General features: G+C 38.4%; 1 long non-coding RNA gene across 1 annotated transcript in view; it reads right to left on the bottom strand.

Moving 5' to 3' along the window:
• Positions 1-1,116: 1,116 nt before the first annotated feature.
• Positions 1,117-23,226, bottom strand: part of LOC147601244 (uncharacterized) — a 216,510-nt gene continuing 194,400 nt past the window's right edge. The window contains exon 7 of the long non-coding RNA XR_015258280.1: positions 1,117-1,158. This is a non-coding gene — a long non-coding RNA (uncharacterized LOC147601244). The remainder of the gene's footprint in view (positions 1,159-23,226) is intronic.

Raw genomic sequence — 23,226 nt, forward strand, 5'->3', positions numbered from 1 at the left:
GACAGCCAACATGGCTTCACCAAGGGCAGATCATGCCTGACCAATTTGGTGGCCTTCTATGACACAGTGACAGCATCGGCGGATAAGTGATGAGCAACGGATATCATCTGCCTGGACTTGTGCAAAGCTTTTGACACTGTCCCGCACGACATCCTTCTCTCTAAACTAGAGAGACATGGGTTTGATGGACGGACGACTCGGTGGATAAGGAGTTGGCTGGATGGCTGCACTCAGAGAGTGGTGGTCAACGGCTCAATGTCCAAGTGGAGACCGGTCACCATTGGCGTCCCTCAGGGGTCCGTGTTGGGCCCGGCCCTGTTCAACATCTTTGTCAGCAACATGGACAGTGGGATAGAGTGCACCCTCAGAAAATTTGCTGATGACACCAAGCTGTGTGGTGACATCGACACGCTGGAAGGGAGGGATGCCATCCAGAGGGACCTTGACAGGCTGGAGAGGTGGGCCCGTGCCCACCTCATGAAGTTCAACCAGGCCAAGTGCAAGGTCCTGTACCTGGGTCGTGGCAATCCCAGGCACAAATACAGGCTGGGCGGAGAATGGATCGAGAGCAGCCCTGAGGAGGAGGACTTGGGAGTGCTGGTGGACGAGAAGCTTAACATGAGCCGGCACTGTGCCCTTGCGGCCCAGAAGGCCAACCGCATCCTGGGCTGCATCAAGAGGAGTGTGGCCAGCAGGTCAAGGGAAGTGATTCTCCCCCTCTACTCTGCCCTGGTGAGACCCCACCTGGAGTACTGTGTCCAGCTCTGGAGCCCCCAACACAAGAAGGACATGGACCAGTTGGAGAAGGTCCAGAGGAGGGCCATGAAGATGATCAGAGGGCTGGAGCACCTTTCCTATGAGGACAGGCTGAGAGAGTTGGGGCTGTTCAGCCTGGAGAAGAGAAGGCTCTGGGGAGACCTGATAGAGGTCTTCCAGTACCTCAAAGGGGCCTACAAGAAAGATGGGGAGAGGCTGTCCAGTAGGGCCTGTTGTGATAGGACGAGGGGTAACGGTTTTAAGATAGAGGGAGGTAGATTTAGATTGGATATTCGGAAAAAAATTTTTACAATGCGAGTTGTAGAACACTGGAACAGGTTGCCCAGAAAGGTGGTGGAGGCCCCATCCCTGGAAACATTCAAGGCCAGGTTGGATGAGGCTCTGAGCAACCTGATCTAGTCAGGGATGTCTCTGCTTCTTGCAGGGGGCTTGGCCTAGATGATCTTTAAAGGTCCCTTCCAACTCTAACCATTCTATGATTCTATGATTATTTGTTTATCCCTTCTGTGTTCAAATCCTATGAGCAATCTAAGAAGGAATACTGTAGGCTGAGGTATTCATTGAACCAGCACATTTTCATTCAAGTGCTAAAGTTTAAGGCTGCCCTGTTCCACTTAGTGCTTGTTTTCCCTTGAGTAATAACTGCCCCTTTGTAGCAAAAAACGATGAAACTTACTTTCACCTGGAAAAGGAAAGGCAAAAAAACCCCTTACCAAACACTTTAAAATAAATGGGTAGTTGGCCAACAATGTCTTTCTTGTTCTAGCATACATCGTCCCACCTTATTAACAGAAAATATGTGGAAATCTATCCATTAAAAGAGCTATATAGTAACTCTCATGGAGGTAATTAAAGGTTTTCTAGAGAATGTAATGAAATCAGGAAAATTATGAAGATTTATTGCTAGTGTTCTAATTAGGATGCACCAGAGTCCATTGGCACAGTAGATACAAGTCAAAGAGTGGATATGGGTCCCTAAAACAGGACTAACACAGATTTTGAGCTGAGCACCAAAACCGTAATCTCTCCAATCTCTTGATGTCAATCTAATCTCAATGGGTAAAATCTTTGTTTTCTCAAAGAGGTCTAATAGTGTGCTCCATTCTATCTCCGTACACAAGCAGCCTTGAACTCAGAGGAGCAGCGAAATGAAGCTGGGTTGTTGCCTGAGCTCTGTCAGGACACTCCAGAAATGCCTTAGAGATGCCTAATGGGACCAAAACAGAGATGCTCTCTGCATGTGTCCCACTCACATGATATGATGGTGAATTCTCTGTAGCTCTTAACACTTGTACATTTAAATAATGTGATCCAGGAATACAGTTTTTTTTTCCATTGCATTTGATCAAATGATGGGTTTACTACCTGGAAAAATGAGGATTAATAGAGGTACGTAAATACAACATAAAAAATAAAATCACTTAATGCAGGACAGTTACTACTACTTGCCTTAAACATGTATGCCTTGTGTGTGTATACATGATGTATGATCAGTACTACCCTTTTTGATATGGAGAGCAAGTTTTGCATAAACAAAGAAGTCCCAAAAATTGTATACAACTTGCTGTTGAGATGCAGACAAAAATGAACGTGATGAAAAACAAGTAGAACAACAGTAACTGTGTAATACTATGTTAATAAGAAAGTCAGTCCACAAAAGCGTGAGCCGGAAATATTTTCAATGTTGATGACACATTTCATAGGCATTTAAAATTGAACAAAAATATTAAAAATGGCTAATGATTTTATTTTAAAGAAATATAGTTTTCATTTATAGACCAACTCTAAGAGAAAAACTTCCAGGTTCTGAATCAAATTACTTTTTTTTTTTTTTCTTATATAAACAACTAAATAACTCAGCTAGTTTTATGTCAGAGGAACTTAATAAAAATATGACATTATTGATGTAAACTCTTCCTTGCTGTATTCAAAATGAAGTTCCGCATTACTTTTAACCGGATGTCTGATTCAATATTGAAATACAATTGGTAGTCCTTATATGCAGGTAAATAATGGCAGGCTCTCAGAAATCTGTTTTTTCACCTTTAGTAATACAATGCTCTTCACACTCCTTTCACTGGCAAATGATGGGAGTCACACATGATCTCAACTGTCTCAAGGTAAAAGATTCATAGGTGAAATCACAGACATTTGTTAAATAATAGTAACAAATTCAGCACAATTGCATCCATAAATTTTTCATCTGCTAAACTCCCTGTAAGAAATCAGATGAAACAATTATTATGAAAATATTTTATGACATTTCAGTCCTGCGATATGACAGTAGTTAAATACACAATAAAAGGATTTTTTTTTTTGCTTGACTAAAATGATAGCTGTAAAGCTGAAACAGTGCATTAAATACAATCAGACTGGAAACTCCTGGAGGGTTAGGTCTGTATATACAATACTAGCATGAGCAGAAGCACTTATAAAGATGTTCTCTTATATTTCAAACATGAGATATCTACAAAATCTGAGTGTCATTCTGAGTTTTATCATGAGTGAAAATTTCTTGCTGTGAACTGTTTCTTTTCTCCCCTCTGACAGTGCTGGTGCCATTAATGCCTCTTGCAGACAGAGGTGGGTTGTAATAACCTGCTAGACCCTTGCACCCACACAGTTTCCATGGCAGGATTGGGCTCTATGTTTTTTTCTCATCCTTCAGCTACTATTTTAAGACTTCATATCACTGTTATCCAGCTTTCCAAAAATCTGTCAAAGCTTAAAGGCAGAAGGAGATTTTAGTGGCAGATCTTTACAAATTGTTTATTGCAGTACAGTGTAAGTTTCAGATTCGTAAAATGGCTGTTTTCTTCTCTTTTTATAGTAGTAGTGAGAGAATTAGCTTCTACACCTGATAATCATAAAGGCAATTTTTCCCCATGTGATGATTAGGATCAAAGGTTCATGTCTAGAAGATCAATAAATAGCATGACCTTGCATCCCTGAAATTGAAACACGTTAATTATTTATAAGCAGCTTCTTGAACAGTTACTGGAATAGTAACAAATCTACAGGATTTAGGCAATGAGGTGCACATCATCAAGACTTTAAGCAGCTAGTGTACTTGGTCTCTATTCATATTTGAATAAAATGTTTAGTAAGTGACTTCTAATAGCAGATGAATTAATAATAATGTACTGCTTTCATTGAAATGTTACTAAATATGAAGAAATATATGGGTTGCTACAGATAATCAGATTCTTTCTCAGTTTTTCTATTAACTGGATAGGAGGTGTTAGGAAGAGGCAGAGAATTTCTTCATTTCTTCATTTCCATTTATCTGTTGATAATGTCAGAATAATAGCATTAAACAGATACCATACCTTAGCTGCTGCTGCAAGATCTTCTGAATATTTATGAAGTAGAATTTGAAGGGTTTTTTTTTTCATGAAAATAGCAGCAAGTTGGATTTAATGCTGTAATACTTCTTTGAAATATAATAGTACAGTTTTCTTACTTTCTTATTGTTCTCTGGTACACTATTCCAGCTTATTCAGCAAATCACAATGAATTTCTGTATTACCCTTTCCTGGGTCACAAAAAGACATGTCAAAATCTGTTTCAAGAAAGTCTGCCTCTTGAGTCTTCTCCAAGGTGACTACCTTCCTCATGCTGTCTCTAACAGAACATACGCATCCAGGAATCACCAAAGCAGAGCAAGCAGTCAACAGCAATGAACACTAGCTTGCACTTGCACTGATTTCAGCCCAAGAAGTAGCTTGTAGCAAGATTATAAGATAATGAAAACAGGACTGGAGAGCTAAGAGCTGTGGTGAATAGCTCCCTGCATCTGCGGTTCCATCAAAAGAAATCAGGTGACACTGTCTAGGAATATTAGTGCAATATAAAAAAAATGCTGGAGTGGGGACACATAAATGATGGAGCATTGGGAAAAGTGTAATATACACAAATAAATCCACAGAATATAATAAACAAAAGTCAAAACCAGATAGCCAATAATATTTATTTATTTTAAAACCCAGTTAATGAAGTCAGTGGCCACAATAAATGTAGATAGAACCATAGAATAGTCTGAGTTGGAAGGGACCTTTGAAGGTCATTTAGCCCAACCCAAACATGAATGATTACAATTATGATTAACTAAATTATTTAGATTAATCTAAAATATGGTTTAAGTTTAAAAGTATATTAGTTGCTAACAATAAAAAAACCCATAATTAGAATAATTTTTTAATGCCAGTGAGCACGAAGGGAATCTTAGTCTAGTAAGGGAAATATAGGAAGTGGGCATACTAAATGACAGTAAACCATCTAAGGTGTGCTCCATCTTTTCCATGCACCCTTTATTTAAGGATCTTAAGTGTGCTGGCACACTTTAGCATTGAAATGCATGCGAATGAAATGACCAATGGTAAATGCCAATAAGAGCAGCATGTCTGGATGTCGCAGTGAGACTGAGATTCACAATCTGAAATATTTTCCTGTGCTTCATAATCTGTATTTGAGAAGGTTAATTTGCTTTTTCTTTTAAAATAGATGGGTTGGTAGACCAATCATCCAGGAAATGTGAGACCTAACTAGAAAGAAGCCTAGTCCTCATGGTCTGATCTAGGGTGGGATCATTTCTCAAATGAGAACAGAACTTGTTAATTGGGATATCAGTAGAAAAATGTGAGTGAGCCTTCTCTGTAGTCCTGGGGATGTTTAACATTTTGTGTTAAAGACTCACTGGACAAAGTAAGGAATGCAACAGCCAAATTCATTTTGGAAGTCCCAATAATCAAAAACTGAAAGGAAGAACCTATAGCTGCTTTTAAAGTAGATGTTGCAGCAATTCGGCACATTTGCCTTCTGATTTTTTTTTTTAATTGGCATTAACAACTCTTATGTTTGCATTTGCCTAAATTTATGGAGTTCTGGAGTTTTCATTTTGGTTTGCTACACAAGAACATGAGGTAGTGGAGAACTGAGGAAGAGTGAGGAGAAGAGACAAGAGGTAGCAGAAAGTTCCTGGAGAGCTCCTGTGCTTTCAGAGTACAGGAAAGTATGGCTATGAGTGGCAGAGAATTTGAAAAATAATTATTATTTTGCTGTTATTAAGCAAACTGGATATCTTATTTTCTGGACCAAAGTCTATGACATGAGTGGCACTGCAGAAGAAGGTAGCTGCTAGCCCTCATGGCAGCAGTTTCAGGGAGAGGATGAGAAGGTCAACATGAGCTGGTAATGTATGCTTGCAGCCCAGAAGGCCAATTGTGTGTGGGGCTGCATCAAAAGAAGCGTGGCCAGCAGGTCGAGGGAGGTGGTTCTGCCCCTCTACACTGTTCTCGTGACACCCCACCTGGAGTACTGTGTCCAGTTCTGGAGCCCCCAGCATAAGAAAGACAAGGACCTGTTGGAGCAGGTCTAGAGAAGGGCCACGAAAATGATCAGAGGGCTGGAGCACCTTTCCTATGAGGACAGGCTGAGAGAGTTGGGGCTGTTCATCCTGGAGAAGAGAAGGCTCTGGGGAGACCTTATAGTGGTCTTCCAGTACCTCAAGGGGACCTACAAGACAGGGAGAAACTCTAACAGGGCCTATTGTGATAGGATGAGGAATAAAAGGATGAGGTTTTAAAGTAGAAGGAAGCAGATACCTTACAATTAAGGTGGTGGAACACTGGAACAAGTTGGCCAGAGAGGTGGTGGATGTCTCATCCCTGGAAACATTCAAGGCCAGGTTGGAGGGGGCTCTGAGCAACCTGATCTATTTGGGGGGTTGAACTAGATGACCTTTAAAGGTCCCTTCCAACTCAAATTATTCTATGATTATATGATTGCATGATCTGAGGTCACAGTTAGAAAAAAAATTTATGAAGTACATTTTTTTTTTCACATTACCAACAAATAGAACTTAGAAGAAAAGATCTGAATTTCCAGCAGCTCAAGACAAGGCCCAGTGCAAGCAAGGTAATTTCTAACAAAGTTACATAAACAAATATGCAGGATAGCATTAACTATTGAATTCAATTGTGCTGAAAAGTGCAAAATTGAAGGATAAAATTTTTAAAAACTCATCACTCATAGGTCAAAAGTTGCTTTTTACTATATTGTATGAAGTTGATTTCAAGGAAAATTGTTTTAGTTTGGTTTTTTAAACAGCATTTTATAGAAGGCTAAATAACTAGCATAAATGAGCACAATTCCCATTTTAGTTATGTTTTAAAAATTTTTTTAAAGCAATTTGAAATTTTAATGACATTTTACTGGAAATTTTGATTTAGTAACAGACCTCCATTTTTGTCAGCTTTGATTTTCATTTGTCTTTGCAGCTTATCATTTTACATCGTTGTTAAATAAATCAGGAACAGAAATAATAGTTTTTAATCAATGACTAATTGTGAATTTTGAAGTTTGCAATGAACAGTTAGGATGTATTTGATAGGATACAAAATGGGAAAAATTTGCAAATTATTTCTGGTCAGGAATACTTTAAAGAGCTTTGTAATCTACTTCTGAATATTTTATGGACCCAAAAAAAAATAGGCAAAATCCAGTAAATAAATTATTCATTTTGAATTATTCACTCATCCATATTCTGGTAAGAGCTTAAATATAATTTCACCGTGTTGTACCATGATGTGATGACATCTAGTGTTGCAATATTGAAATCATCTTATTCTATCACAACCTGAAAAAATCACAGCAATTTGTTATGTGGAATGAAGACTGCCTTCTGACTGAGTTGATTTCTAAGCCTCAGACTCATTGGATGTGTTTTATAGCTCTTCCTGATGTTACAAATACAAAACTACCATTGAATTCCACTAGAAAAAAAAAAAAAAAAAAGACTGATTAGATCTGAAAATGCTTCCTGGTCTGCTTGATTCAATTGTCAGAAATATTTTGTATAGAAGAAAGGAAAATGCACCAAGTTTTCAGAAGGGCTAAGAGTGGCACTACGAGCTATTAAAAGTTTACTGGTATTATATTAAATTTTGTCTTGGGCTGCCAATGATCATCAAGGCACAGAACATCTATTAAAAGAAAATTGGTTATAAAAGTGGTTACAAAAAAAAATTTTAATCCTTTAAAATTAATTTTTATCCACCTAAATGACCATAGCTACTGAAATCTCCCAGATTGAAACTGGTCCAGGGTACAGATATAAAAATCCATAGACTTTTATGTAAATTCTTTTTTAAAAAATTATTCTCAGGTATATTAGTGAAATCTAGTTTTATAAAGGCCACTAATTTTGTGTCAGGGAAATTCCAGATCTTACTTTAAATTACACACATTGCTGTCTATTTTGTTGAATAGCAGTGATTCTGCTGAACTGAAGCTTGATCATGGGAAATTTAGCATCATTCAGCAAAGCTAAGTAGAAAACAACCTCAGCTTTAAACATTCATATAATTCCTTTGACATAATTAATGGCACTATCTGAGTGCTTACTGCTAAGTTAGCACTTAAGTGCTTTGTTAAATTGAGCTTTACCTAGCCATGAAATTATTACCCACTCACACAATCAGACAATTAGAAATGTGTAGAAATAAACAAATACCAAAACTTAGAGAAAACCAGTACTGTTATCCCGTGCAGCCAGTTACCCTTCTATTTAGAAGGAGTCAAATGACTTCCAGAATATTAAATATATATGATAATATGCTGTCTTTTTCTTTCAATCAGTTTTAACTTTGGCTTATTTTGTAATAGCTCTCTTCAACCAATGGCCACTGATTTGTGCTTTAAACGTAGAGATTAAAATGAAAAACAGTATATTTTGTCTCTAAAAACCTTGAGTTGTAGAGGATGGAAAGACATTAAACACAAAGTTCAACTTGAAGACATAAAAGAAACCACTGTAATTATAAGGTTGAATTTGAAATAAATTAATGGTTTTTCAAAGCATTATAGGTATCACACAATATGACTTGATGTGATACACAGCACTGCTTGTCATCACTTCCAAGTAGAACAGATCCTTAGCGTAGATACTGAGTTGTCCTGTGGTTGTGCATGTCACCTTGCATAATACAGACCTACTGATTCAAGCTCTGTCACCATCACTGTCATCACTAAAGATCCCTGCCAGTGGAGTTCAAAGCTCAGCCTAATTTTCCCACAAAACACTTAACTTAGGCTGGAATATCTTCAAAGGTTTTGAGGTGGAAAAAAAATACATAGCCCCCTTGTAACAAACTTAGATTTTATGCTTGGACCCATTGAATTCAAGAAGGCATGTATTTGTCCTGATACCCAGTCTGGCAATCAATATACTGAGGCACCTTACACTTCTCGTGTAATTCACAGAGCAGAGTAAGCCAGGTACATGAACAAAACTTCACAATGGGATACACAGTGCCCAGCATACCAAGAGAGGAAAGCTTCGCTAGCCAACAGGAATGCTATAGAGAAGGATGTTCTGGGTTTCTTCCTTGGACTGAAGTGTTAGCCTATGACCTTGGTCACTCTTTAGGACTGGAATTGATAGACAAAAATCATTTTAAGTGTTTATGTACCTGAGGAAAAGCAGAGAAAAGGCACATCATTTTCATTACGGTCTAGTGGTTAGGTAGTAGGTGATTGGGGTTCTTGGTCCTCCTTTTCTGAACAAGAATGCCCCCTCAGAAGGATGCAATGCACCACTGAATTGCATTTACTTTCTATCCCTCCTGCTAAAGGATGGACAGATTTTGGGGGCCTAATGGAGAGCAAAGAGCATTGCATATGGAGTCTGGTAATGGACACATACTCCTGGGAGGGCTGCTCCTGGATTTCAGTACCCCTCATCAATGCAGTTTATGCCAAAGACTTTTTAATTCAGAAAAGCTAAACAAGCCCTAAAGAAGAGAGCAAAGCAGCCATGACCTTGATAAAATCCAGCAGTTTTCTTCCTGCTACTTTGTTGAGATCATTAGAAGATTTTTCTTTGTAACTTCTATTTTGTCTGTAGGGCAAAAAAGTTGGCAAGACGATCTTGGACCAGTTTGGACTTCTTTGTGATATAAAAATATATATTTCTTACATGTGTGACATTTCCCTCAATGTTATTAAGTCAGCACAAAAATTAGAAAGTCTTCTGTGTCAAAACTAATCAAGTTACTTTTGTTTGTTCTTCCACATTTATTTTATTTTCTCATCCCAAAGTCGGCACTTACAATGTAAATCAAATCATATATGCAGACAGACTTTGCTTGAAAAATTGGCCCAGAAATTGTCTTTGCATTAAAGGTACAAAATCCACAGCTTCTTTTTTTGGAAGTGTCTTCAACAAAGTACTACAATTGTCAAGAACAAAAAAAGAAAATACATTTGAGAACTTATGTGCAATTTCAAAAGCAAGATCTTTAAAATTAGAAAAGCTAGTTCCCCAAATACTTAGGATTTTGTTTTGCTAAGACGTTACATATATGTATACGATACATACATGTATCGGTATTTTTGAAATAAAATACTAACAGACTTAGACACATCATGGAGTACATTAGGCTTACATTTGTATGACTTCAGTAGTTTGAGACATCAGAACAGCATGATTACCATCATACAAAAGTAAAAAACCATTAACACTTTTTAATTTATTGTATCTGTTTATTCTTTTATACCAATTCACTCACAAGCTGATATTAAAATTGCAGTATTCTACATTGCAAGGAGAAGAACAGTGCATTTGATAGGACCCGCTTGTGCTGTGTACATGCAAGGAACCATTTTAATGCTAGTGATTCTACTGCTCAATTTGTCTTTTGGACATATTTTCCATTTTAAGTTGCTGGTAATATTTCTTCAATAAAGCAAAGATTAATTTTGTTTTGTTATTTAATTTTTATTTTAATTTGCTTTATCTCTTGAAAAGATACTACAGGCAGCTGAGGCCACACAGTCTGGCAATTATTTCACAAGCTCAATTTGATAAAAGGTTTAATATTTGTTCTCTAGTACATGCTACCTGCCAGAAATTGTTTGCTATGCAAGTGGTGAAATATTATCTCACAGATTGATTCAAGCCCGGTTCATTTTCACTCTGATTTTTGTCTTTATAACAGTGTATACAAAATGTAAGTTAAAACCTTCAGAGGGTTAACCAGCTTGATAGTCCAGACAGTAACATGCTGCAAGTTATTTCCTTATTCTGTTATTTCTATTATTTTTATGTCAAGTAGGTCTCTTAATCTTGAAAAATAGGAATGTAGGAAAATCAGTCATCTATGATGAAACTGAATGTACTTGAATTTGCTCAAATAGCAATAGATTTTTTTTCCTTATTTTTAAAGTTGGGCAAATTGAGCTCAAAGTGGAGCTCAAGGGCAGCCCTGGCTGTAGGGATAATGAAATGATGGAGTTGAAGATCCTTAGGTTGGCAAGGAGGGTGCACAGCAAGCCCTCTACCCTGGACTTCAGGAGAGCAGACTTGTTCTGGTTTTGTTAGTGAGGGGGGGCCTAAGGGATCTGCTCTCTTCAGGGATCTGCTAGGCAAAGCACTATGGGATAAAGGCCTGAGGGGAAGAGGGGCCCAAGAAAGTTGGTTAATATTCAAGGATTACCTCCTCCAAGCTCAGAGGTGATAAATCCCAACAAAGAGAAAGTCAAGCAAAAACACCAAGAGGCCTGAATGGATGAACAGGGAGCTCCTGGACCAACTGAAAGAAGAAAAGGAAGCCTACAGAGTGTAGAAGCAAGGACAGGTAGCCTGGGAGGAATATAGAGATTGTCTGAGTGGCCAGGGATCAGGTAAGGAAGGCTAAAGCTCTGACAGAATTAAATCTGGCCAGGGATGTGAAGGGCAACAAGAAAAGCTTCTTTAGCTATGTTGGGGATAAAAGGAAGACCAGGGAGAATGCGGGCTGTGTCTGGGAGGAAACAGGAGACCTGGTTACCTGGGACATGAAGAAGGCTGAGGTACTCAACTACTTTTTTGCCTCAGTCTTCACCAGCGAGGGCTCTAGCCACATCACTCAAGTCACAGAAGGCAAAAGCCTTCTGGGAGAATGAAGAATCGCCCACTGTAGGAGAAGAGGAAGTTCAAAACCATCTAAGGAACCTGAAGGTGCACAAGTCCATGGGACCTTATGAGATGCATCCATGGGTCCTGAGGGAACTGGTGGATGAAGTTACCAAGCCACTATCCATCACATTTTAGAAGTTGTGTCAGTCTGGTAAGGTTCCAGAAGACTGGAAAAGGGGAAAAGTAATGCCCGTTTTTAAAAAGGGAAACAAGGCAGACCCAGGGAACTACAGGCCAGTCAGTCTTACCTCTGTGCCTGGCAAAGTCAAGGAGCAGATTCTCTGGAAACCATGCTAAGGCACATGGAATATAAGGAGGGTGACTGGTGGCAGCCAACATGGCTAACTAAGGGAAAATCATGCCTAATCAATTTGGTGGCCTTCTATGACTGGATTGCAGCATTGGTGGACAAGGGACGACAAACTAATGGCATCTACCTGGACTTCTGCAAAGCATTTGACACTGTCCCGCATCCTTCTCTCTAAACTGGATAGACATGGATTTGACAGATGGATCACTCGGTTGATAAGGAATTGGCTGAATGCCTGCAGTCAAAGAGTTGTGGTCAATGGCTCGATGTCGAAGTGGAGACTGGTGACAAGGAGGACCTCAGAGGTCGGTATTGGGACTGGTCCTGTTTAACATCTTTGGCAACAACAAGGACAGTGGGATAGAGTGCGCCCTTAGCAAGTTTGCTGATGACACCAAGCTGTGTGGTGCGGTCAACACTGATGCTGAGATTATGAACATGGGAAAAGAACACTATCATTTACGACATTTATTTACTCTATACTATCTGTTTCTACCAGCAAAGGAAATTCTCAAAAAGTAAAGGAAAAAAAAAAGAAAAAGTAATAAAGCAGAACTATGCCCAGCCCATTAGTGCGTTCCAAACAGGGCACGGGTTCATTCTCAGAGTCTGAAATAACAAGGAATGAAATGTGAAGCTCTAAAATCTAAATGTTTGAAAATAAAAGTGACAAAAGCTTTTAATGATTCTTGTTAGCGATACTCAAGCTTTCACTACAAGCTTGTTCAAATGATGTCAGATTTTCCTACAGCTGGAATTACACAATTTCCATCAAATGGTTGTAAGTTGCAGGATTCCTAATGGTGCTATATTGGGGAAATTATTGAAAAAAAAAAACGAATGCTTAAACTCCTTTTTCCACATGTGATATGTTGACCCTGGCCAGCAACTAAGTATGTACCAGTCGCTCGCTCCACCCCATGGTGGGTTGCAGGGGAGAAGGGCAAAAGTGAGAAAAACTCACAGGTCTTTAGACACTTTAATATATGAAGGAAAAAAGAGTCAAATGATGCACTCAACACCTCCCACCAGCAGACTGATGCCCAGCCAGTCTTCGAGCAACAGCTTTTTTGGAAGGACTAGACAGAGATAGGATCTGCACTCAGAGTCTTAAATGAAAAATAAGAATTCTGTGTGGAGACGCTCATAGTGGCCTCTGCAGTGAAGACAAGCAGCTTGAGTTTGATAAGGGAGAATGGTAAACAAGTGGAGGAATGTACAGAGACATGCGACATAGTCATAGCAGAAAATGTCTTTTATTGCAGCATTCAGAATGAATCTGATGTGATATTATTTATCAAGGAGAAGGAAAGACATAAGATGTTTTGAGATTGGAGGAGCTGCAAGCTTTAGTTGGATGTTTAGACAGGAAAGTTCTTAGGCATATTTTGTCTGATAGAGACTGTAAAATTTGGGCAAAGCCTAGGCAGAAAGACCTACAGAAGAGTCTGATTTGGAGAGGACTGGTAGGCTTCAGATTAGAAAAAATAATCAGTGGAAATATTATCAAAGGAAGGTATGGGGGGGGAGATGATGAAACTATTTTAGCTATCTTCTAGAGTGTCTCTTGGTCTAGAGAAAAGCAGATTAGTCTAGAGGACACATCTGGGAGTAATCCATATTAAGAAAATAATTGTATTTGATTTTGTGATGAGGTTACGGAGAAATGTGTCACAGGGGAGGATGAATAGAGAAGTAGGTCAAAGAAGATGCAGGAGAAGTACTGGTTGTGAGATCTGGCTAACAGCCATTAGAGGCTGTAATGAGAGCAGCTTTATTTTGTGTAAAAGATAAAAGCAGATTTGGGAGGGAAGTAGTGTACATCTGACAGAGAGACTGTCAGCAATTATAAACAACATGTTGAGTTGACTTACAGAGACAAACAATAAAAGAAGAAAGACAAATAGCTGAAGTATTAGCAGATGATGAGATCTGGAAATGTGTTTCAAGTACAAAAGTATTTCACAATAAACAGTTCATAAGATAAATAATTATTTCTAGTTTTCTCAAACTTAGGCAGATTTAAGACTTGTAATACTCTGATGAATTCTTCAGGCAGTGTGTCCTTCATGACCTATGCTCCTTTGCTTCTTTCAATACTTGTTCATGTCTCTGAGTGCTTTCAGATCTGGTCAATACCTTTTATAACGAACCTGCACAAGAGGGAAATTTTGGATATGTCCATTGGACATATTGATATATATAATTTTTAAAATTATTTTTTCACTGTGTCCCACAACTCTAATAACACACTCTTAACTGTGAAAACAATAGCTTCATTGCTAAAAAAATGAGTAATTCAGGGAAATTATTTCTACTTTCACAGTGAAATCTGAACTTTGTGGAAAATTTTTTTTTTTACTGAAAAAATGACACAATTGACATTTTTATTAGAAATTGAGAAAAAAATTATTTAGTATTACCCTGCAGTCTCTTAGTCAGCCAGTGATATCCCTGTTCTCTTGGTACTATCTTCCAGGATATTACAGAAGGTGGTGAGCTGGAGGGTTTCAAAATTTATAATTACTTTAAACTTTTGGAGTTTTAAAAATTTTTTTTTATTTTTCCTCAAAGAACACATTTGGACACGGAATATTTTGGTAAACATTTAGGATACTACTGTGCTATGGAGCTATAGTTTTAGTCATATAAAGATATCACAAGATTGCATTTTATAAATCTCATAGTTGTTACTCACCAGATATAGGAGATTCTTAAACATCAACTCCTCTTCATCCTCTCTCTCCTATTTTTAATTTTCACATTTGAGAGTGGTTGGGTTGCAGAAATTATTCTTCATATGGATTTCTTTATCTATGATGCCTCTGAATGCTGGAGCCGAGTGGAACAATTCTGCAGTACATCCTCTACTGCCACTTCCCACAAAGTTAGTGATGCTAGATGAATCTGGGACACTGGTTGTCAGTGGTTGTGCTGTACCACAGTCCTACTGAAAAAAAAAAAAATCCAGAGAGAAGAATAATGGCAAACAAGAATGAGAAACCTCAAAATAATTCTGAAAAATGAAATTACCACCCCTGAGAAATAGAATTCACATTGAGTCAGTCAGTCCTACTTCTTACAGGCTGTTCTGGGAAAGCAAGTAGCAAACATAACATTCACATTTGTCCATACATCCTTGGCTCTGTCTTTTGTGGTAACTTCTTTAGATACAGGAATGTATCAGGGCCACATCCATTCATCCTATGAAAACAGAAGTTTGAGGATATGCTACTGTAACCTTGATCAAAAGCATATGTGCCACTGTACCTATCACCTTCCTCATAGATAAGTAACTATAGATTAGCTGTAATACGGACAGTTATCTTAAACTGCATGACTCCAACATCTCTAGGGCAGGCATTGAAGATTTCAGTGATGCTGTGCTTAATTTAGGCTCCTAAGTTGGATGGACTGATGTCATCTTAGAAAACCATACATAAGAAAAATATATTTAAAAAAAAAGTCTAAAAGTGACTAAAATGGCATGAACCTAAAAAAGGTGTTAGGCCATGCCCAGAGGCATTCTGGCCCTGAAGGGGAAACTACTGAAGCTAGAAGATGAGTGAATAAAATCATAGCTCTGCAGGAAGCATGCACCTCTGTCTACCTTAGCCAAAATACTTTCCATAAACAGAGGTTGCCTTTCCTCCATCATGTCTTGGTAAGCATAAGGGTCTAACCTTTCATTAGGATGAAATTTTCCGAATAGAGAAATTTATAGTAACATAAGGTCTTGTCAGTATATTTGCATTAATTATAAGAGGAAGTTGATAGTTGAGGGAAGAAATAAACCCAGGTTTCCTAGGCTTCATTCAGCAAATAAATTACAGAAACCTTCTTCTTGTGAAGTAAAGCAATTCAATTTTTTCTTTTTTTTTTTACATCTTTCTAACAAATTGCATACTAGAATCATTTTACAAAATTGAAATGTACTGGAAGAGACTTAAAATTGATATCAATAGGAGAGAAATTAAGAGGTACTGTTAAAATTTTCAATAAAAACATTCTTAACTGTAATATAATTAATTAAAGAATACACATAATCAGGATGTTTCCAGAAAGTTGATTAAAGTCTAATGACACTAATCATCAATAACTGTTGCTATTGGGACTGTTACACTCTTAAATGGGATGCTTTGGATTGATTTACCAGCAATTCAAAATTACTGCATATGTTCAATTTCACACAGGTTATGTCTCCTTAGCCAAAGTGCTATTGTCCTACAGCTGTAACACATGTAAAATATTTTACTAAGGCTTCAATTATGGAGTGAGTTGGCTGCTATGCCAGACACTTTTCTGACAAAGTGAATCACTGAGCACTTTGTCCTAGACTTGTTTGGCTGACTGGCTTATGAAACATCTCCCTGACTTGGGGTCACCTCTAGTGCAACAGTTCTCAGTGTAACAACACGAATTGTGTAGCAGCCAACACAGACTTGTCAAGTCCAGATTTTTTCAAATTAATCTAATGACTTTCCATGACAAGGTAATAGGGCAGAGGCAGCAGAGGAAAAGCAGTAGTGTCATACATCTTGACTTTAATGGGGTTTTTCATATTCTCTCAGGTGTCATTCCCATAGCCGCACCAGGGAGCTATGGTCTGTGGGATACAATCTTGCTGTATAAATGTACCCAAAGAATAGCTGGAAACGATTCACTGCTGTAACAGGTGGAGTTCACTAAGGTTTCACTTGGGCCTCAGTCCAGACCTACTCAACATATTAAGTAATAGGTGATATAACGAGTCAAGTCTATTAAATTTACAGAAAGTGAAGCTGGGAGTACATGGGGAAACATTAAATATCACTGTACTGGCAATAGCACTCTGGAGAGAACTGTGGATCGTTTCAGTTCACCACCACAGTCTTTGTGTGCTTACTTAAATTGTGATGGTTTCCAAACATGGTCTGTCCTCCCTTGATGTTCTCTAGCAATGTAGCAAAAAGCAGAGACTGAATGATCTATATTCATGTCCATAGTGGATGGAACAGGAAATAGCAATCTTAAATTGCAGATAGATATCAGGAAAATCCTCTAGGGTTAGGGATGCTAAAGGTCTGGAGCAGACTGCCTACAGCTTGTGTCTTTGTGTCTTTCTCATTGATCAGAGATGGCTGAACCTGGCAGGATGGCAGTCCCAGCTGATCCTTCTTGTCCTGGACCCACAGAGTCAAGGATGCTACAGGTCCCTGCCCCAGTCCTAGCTATCAGTGTGGCTGGGCTGGTGTTCCCAGCAGATGCACACACACACACGGAGCACACATATGCTGAGTCACTGCAGTCAGAGAGCATTCCTGGTACTAGTACCCATGCAGAGGGCGGATGGCCCCATTCTGCTCTTCCCTTCCTACCAGAAGGGGACTGAAACTCCAATAATGTAATATATACACAAACAACGTGTGTCTCTTCAGCAGCTGGCCTTAGATGCTCAGTTTACCCGGTTGTTGGCCCTTAGACACTGGTCTTCTCCTGTTGCTGGCCCATGGACCTACGAATCCTTGAGGGACCACTCCAGCCACTGGTACTCAAATCTCTTGTCCTAATCACCATGTGGTTTGCTAATGTTCTCACATTCACAGAACAGAGAGCACATCCACCTGAAAAACACTTATTAGAAATAGGATTTAATGAGTGGAGGACAAACTGCAGTGATTGCATGCAAGCTCAGTCAGAGAAGTTTACTGACCTGTTTGCACTTCACTGGTCCCTCTTATCCCCTTCTCCCTCTATTGTCCCATATTTTTTTTCCCCTTGATCCACCTCCATTCCTCTCTTTCCCCTAAACACCCCATAACTCTCTCACATTTCCTCCACCCCCTTAAAACATTCCATAAGTTCTACACAATTCCAAAATTTTACTCTCCCAGCACCCCACAATAATCTCTATCCTCCTGGAGGCAATGACCTCCTTTAGTCTGCCTGGTGCTCCTTTGACTCCTCTTGGTGTCTTTCCCACCAGGATAACATTCCTATCATTCTCCTTTGATAGTCCTAGAAGTAGCCAAGTCAAGCTGCTGTTTACCCTGAAGAGTTGGTGGGCTTCCCCTGCCCTGTCTGTCATTACTCTCTCAATCCTCTTTGAGTCTGTGTTCACTGTGGTTAGCCTTTAATCATATCATCTAACATAGATATTTAAGGAAAATTTTGATAAATGTCAAGAATAGCATCATAATTGTCAGTCTCTGTTCAGGCGGACTGGACCTTATCCTGGAATCTACTCAAGGCCTGTTTAGAAGCAATGTTATTAGACAGCTTCGCCAGGAAAACAAAATACAGTTGTGTCTTACTTTTAAACAGTGTTTCTCATCTCAAACTTTATAAAGAGTAAAACACATTTTTGAAAGCCCAGTCAACGTTTTTTGGTGGATTTTTTTTCTTTTTGCATTTTTTTAAATGACATTTTCCCTGGGGTAAAATGTGTTCTCTAAACTAAATGTAGATACAAGTCATAGATCTGTGCCACTAATTCCCTAATTCCCACATGCTCTGTGGATAAATAGACTTAGGACAAAACATTGGATCACTTGTATCATCTTTGCAGAGTTTGGTCCTCTGCATCCAAAGACTCAAACAAAAATGGGAGTGAAATGAAAATTTGTAGCAAGAATCTACAACTTTAATACCTCAACATTTGCTTTTGTTCATTAAAATACCAATTAAAAAAAAAGGTCTGCACTGAATTAAAAACTCAGAACCAACTTAGTCTAATAAGAGAAAATAAAAGTTAACCCATCCTAAGTTTCAGGCATCTACCCTAAGCCATACCCATTCATAGGTTAAAGGTAACGTAATTTGTTTACACAGTTTGGAGCTTTACCTATACCATTCAACCAGTGTCAACAGTCTCCTATTATTTTAGTGGCTAGATATTTTGAAGAAATCCTCAATAATCCATAAAATCTTTGCAGGAAGAGAACTACACCTATGAAGCTTTTTTCACCTGTAAGGTTTTCAACACTTCTTTTTAAAGGACTATTCTAACAGTTCTTTTCCAAGAATTTTACAGAATATTCCTAGTACCTTAAAAAATAAAAGGCATTATATTCTAATTACATTGTTAGTGGAAAGTGCATTGAGACTATGATCCCTGTCATCACAATTGTTACAAAATAGCTTGAAGATAAAAGAAAGAGTAAGGGAGAGCCAGAACACATATTTCCTTAGTTTTCTTTCTAAAGTAAAATAGCTGAAGACCATAGCAGCTGGTTTAGATTGCTGTACTATTTTAGCAGAAATAATGAATACTCTCCTCAGAATAGAACAGAGAAAATAACTCAGGTGGCACAGGAGTTCCAGAATATAGTGTTTGAAAGTTTACAAGGAAAGAAAAGCTAATGTTAAAATTTGTTATGATTTTCAGAAGGAAAGTTACACTTTGTGCTTTTGTGTTTAATTATTGCAATAACTAATAGAGATAAAAGTCAGATTTACCTGAAGGGAAGACCATTCCACTCCTACTGCATAATAACTTACAGTGAAATTTCAATACCTCTTTCTGACAACCATCACAAGGTGACTACCCTCTGAGACAAAATACTGGATTAGATGGACCCTGGGCCTGGACATTTTAGTAATTTCCAAGTTCTTCAGACCTTAAAAAATCCAGTAAAAATATGTTGTATAGGGAATTTTATAATTTATGAGGCTCTCAGATATCTTTCCCTCAAAAAGTTCAGGACAAAAAGAAGTGTTGAAAAGAATATGCAAGCTTTATAAAGGAAGACAAATGAAGGAAGTAAGACACATTTTAAAAAGCTCCTTAATCCTTTCCAAAAAATGTTGAGCTTAAGTGCAGATAATAGTATGTCCACTTCCTAGAAAGTTGTTATTAATTTCTACATTACGTTAATCCCTTCAGCAATGTTTTATTCACTTTAATTTCAAGAAAGAAATTGGTTTTAAATATATCAGCTGGATAAGTTGGAGATATTGCTATTGTTCTAAGGTAGGTTTAAGAGGTAAGGAACGAAATAGAGAATGTTCTAATAATTTTCTCATAAATAAGAGCAGTTGTCCATTCTACCTTCACTGTCTCACTGTGGCAGCTCCTTGCCTGTTTACTAGGGGTAAATTCTTTTCTATCTTGTCTCTACCAAGGATGAAGGAACGAGGAGAGCTGATACCAAATCATCTTTACCAGTCTTATATCAGCAGATCATATATCTTTGGCAGTAATAGAGCCAGTCCACTAGAATTATTGCTCTTTCCTTCATCTTGGTAATTGCTGTGATGCACTAGGTAGTAAATTTTACATTAGGCATTGCAAATGAGGCAAATTATGAACATTGAGAAACATTTTAGTTTCCAGTTCAGAAGGAATTTTTTTCCCTAGAATATTAATAGCATCCACTGAGAGATGATCCATTAAAAATTGTTCACTACCTCATGGATTTTGAATTATTCTTTAATTAACTCAAATGAAAACATGTTGCTATTTTACTCTTTCAAAATTCTTAAAATCAATATTTCTCCTACTGAATATTATGCACATCTGCTCAGTCATGCAAAGTACCTTGCAGGATCAGCAGTTATTTAACCAATCATGGTGACTTTGGAAAAGTTAAGTAGTTCATATATACCATATGGGTGAATGTGTCCTTGACAGCTGCCACATATATCCCCTCTGACCACAGTTTTCAATTCTTTACATTTATTATGACTTGCAAAAGACAACAGCTCCTAAAATCTGGTTTTCAAGCTAAAAATCTGCATACTGACATATACACATATACCAAACACCAGACACTTAACAGTGTTTTTAAAGAAGTATTTCCTTACTGGCATCCTACTGCAGAAAAACTAACAGTTTATTTCCTTTTTCCACTACATTTTCTAAGAATATGTGTTTACAAAAATTCCAAGTCCTACATTCAGAATTTATTTGTTCATCCTAGACATGGAGAATTTCAGGACAGACATACTTTGGTGAAAGGACAGTGAGAACTCCTGAACTAATGGTGCTGTAGCAATATTCCTTTCTGCAGTATTTGGGGGAGATGGAGAGAATTAATCTAGCTAGTCTGATTGCTAGTGCTGCTGCGACAAGCTCGACAAAGCTTGGTGGGGTTATGTCTCAAAAATATTAGAATACAACTGAAAGCCTCAACTGAAATCTTTTTGCTCAATATTTAAAAGTGGCCTTTAAAAGGGAATTTCAAACCTGTATTGGTTAGTGTAGGTAATACCATAATAGGCACTAGACTTCATTTCACTACACCTTTGGAAATCCCTACCACCACTAGTACTTAAATACCCTATTTGAATTCCTACAGAAATAATTTCTATACTGCTAAGTGACCCCCTGCTGTATCCAATAACGGTTTTCCAGAGAAATTTGTCAGGCTTTCAGAGGCCCCCTTCACTCACATCACCTTTTGGATGCTGCTGCATTTCAGAGTTCTTACAGACTCAGGCAGCACTGGCTCAGCCTGCCCAGTGAGGACGTGCTCATATCACCTCTTACACTGATCTGATCTCTAACCAGAATAGGTTTTGGCAAAAGCAACCACAGCAATTGCCTGTGGTCAGAAGCCAGGTTGAGGCCTTAAAAAGGAAAGTTAGGTCCTTGAGTAAGTAGTATAAAGTGCTGGTGAGGGCACAGGTTGCTCCCCACCTGCCTTAGCTCCACCTGAGGCTTTCATGAACCTACTGGTTGTTCAACTTCTGACTCTTAAAGCAATATAAATACCACCCTGTGCATTAATATCGTTTTATTTTTCACAGAGAAGAGCAGGAAATCAAAGCACAGTTTCATCTTCAGATTTTGCAGTTCAGGACCTCACCTTTGACAATCAATGTGTGATGTATGATTTTCATCTGTCTCCAAACAGTATCTCTGGGACCACCTCCCATACCCCCCAGCACGTTCAATAAACAATATTCCTTCGTCATTTCCTTTTGCAGTCTGAGCTTTACTGGGAAAGCAGCTGAAAGAGCTTCTTGCTTTGTTGCTCCCACCCCTCCTCCACATCTATCAAACAGAGTCATATGGCTTCTAGTAGACACTCAAAAGGAAATAAAGTCATATTTTTGATCAGAGCCAAAACACAGTTTTAGAATAACAGCTGTCAAAACCTGGCGAAAGAGCTGTGTATAAAATTTCACTCTTCAGTATGTACAGTGATTTGTAAAGGGGTCAGTGGTATTGTCTAAGACTATAAGGAAGCACTGCTGAAAGCATTTAAAAGTTCAGGGGCAAAAAAATTCCTTGTCAATCAGCTTTTCAAACATTCAATGATGTTTTTCTCCTTTCAGTAGTTAAATGTGCTCAGCACAAAAGTCTTTGGGTGTACATGCAATTAAGGATGGAGGAACACTAGGGGAACATGCTGCGCATCAGGCCTGAACTGGAAAGAAAAAAGATTTCAAGCTATGAGTTTTGCTAAGGTACACTTCAGAATTGTTTTTGTTGAAATACAATAAGGCATTGTCTCCTCCTCCTCCCCCTCCACAGGCACTCTAGGCTGTTTTCTTCTACTTTGTTCAAAAACATTACCAATCCACAGTATATTAAAGGAATCATTGTTAGGTTGTGTATTCTTAATTCTTTTTCCAGACTGATTTTCCCAGCCATCACATGTGGCTGGCATTTTTGTCCATGATGTGGTCTATATACCCACTTCCAATGCTCTAGACAAATGTCCAGCCTTCTTCGGGGAAAGACCACAGCTGCTTGGCCCTCACTGCGGAGACGTGCACTGAAGCATGGCTGGCACAGCTGTGCTGAATTTTTTCACAGGCAAACTAGAGGAAAGGGCTTTTCTAGCTCAAAAAGAAAGAGAAAGGGCTGTCAGTCTACAGAGGTTAATGTCCAGAGGAAGCTGGGTCTACCTGCATATTTTGTTGAGTTGCCTGGAGTCAGTGATGTTTTGTTTGCTTGCTTCTTGAAGATTGAAAGTGACTGCAAGAAGCCAGAGAATACTTGTGTCCTAGCTTTAACAAGACCAAGTTTTGAACCATTGTTTTCAGAGCCTACATCTACTAGGTCTTAAGACTCAGAAAAAAGTTTTCTGTTGACCAACTTTGCTTGGATCGCAAGTAAATCACATACCATCAAATTCTTTTCCATTGCCCAAAGTAAAGAGCTCCCCTTTACAGTATCACAGTGCTACAGGAAGTGTCCATGAAAGATCTGCCCTTGGAAGTTCTTGTTTATTGGCTCCTGTGGCTCGTCTAT

Source organism: Chlamydotis macqueenii, chromosome 3 (assembly GCF_036417535.1).
Source record: "Chlamydotis macqueenii isolate bChlMac1 chromosome 3, bChlMac1.mat, whole genome shotgun sequence".
NCBI lineage: Eukaryota > Metazoa > Chordata > Aves > Otidiformes > Otididae > Chlamydotis > Chlamydotis macqueenii.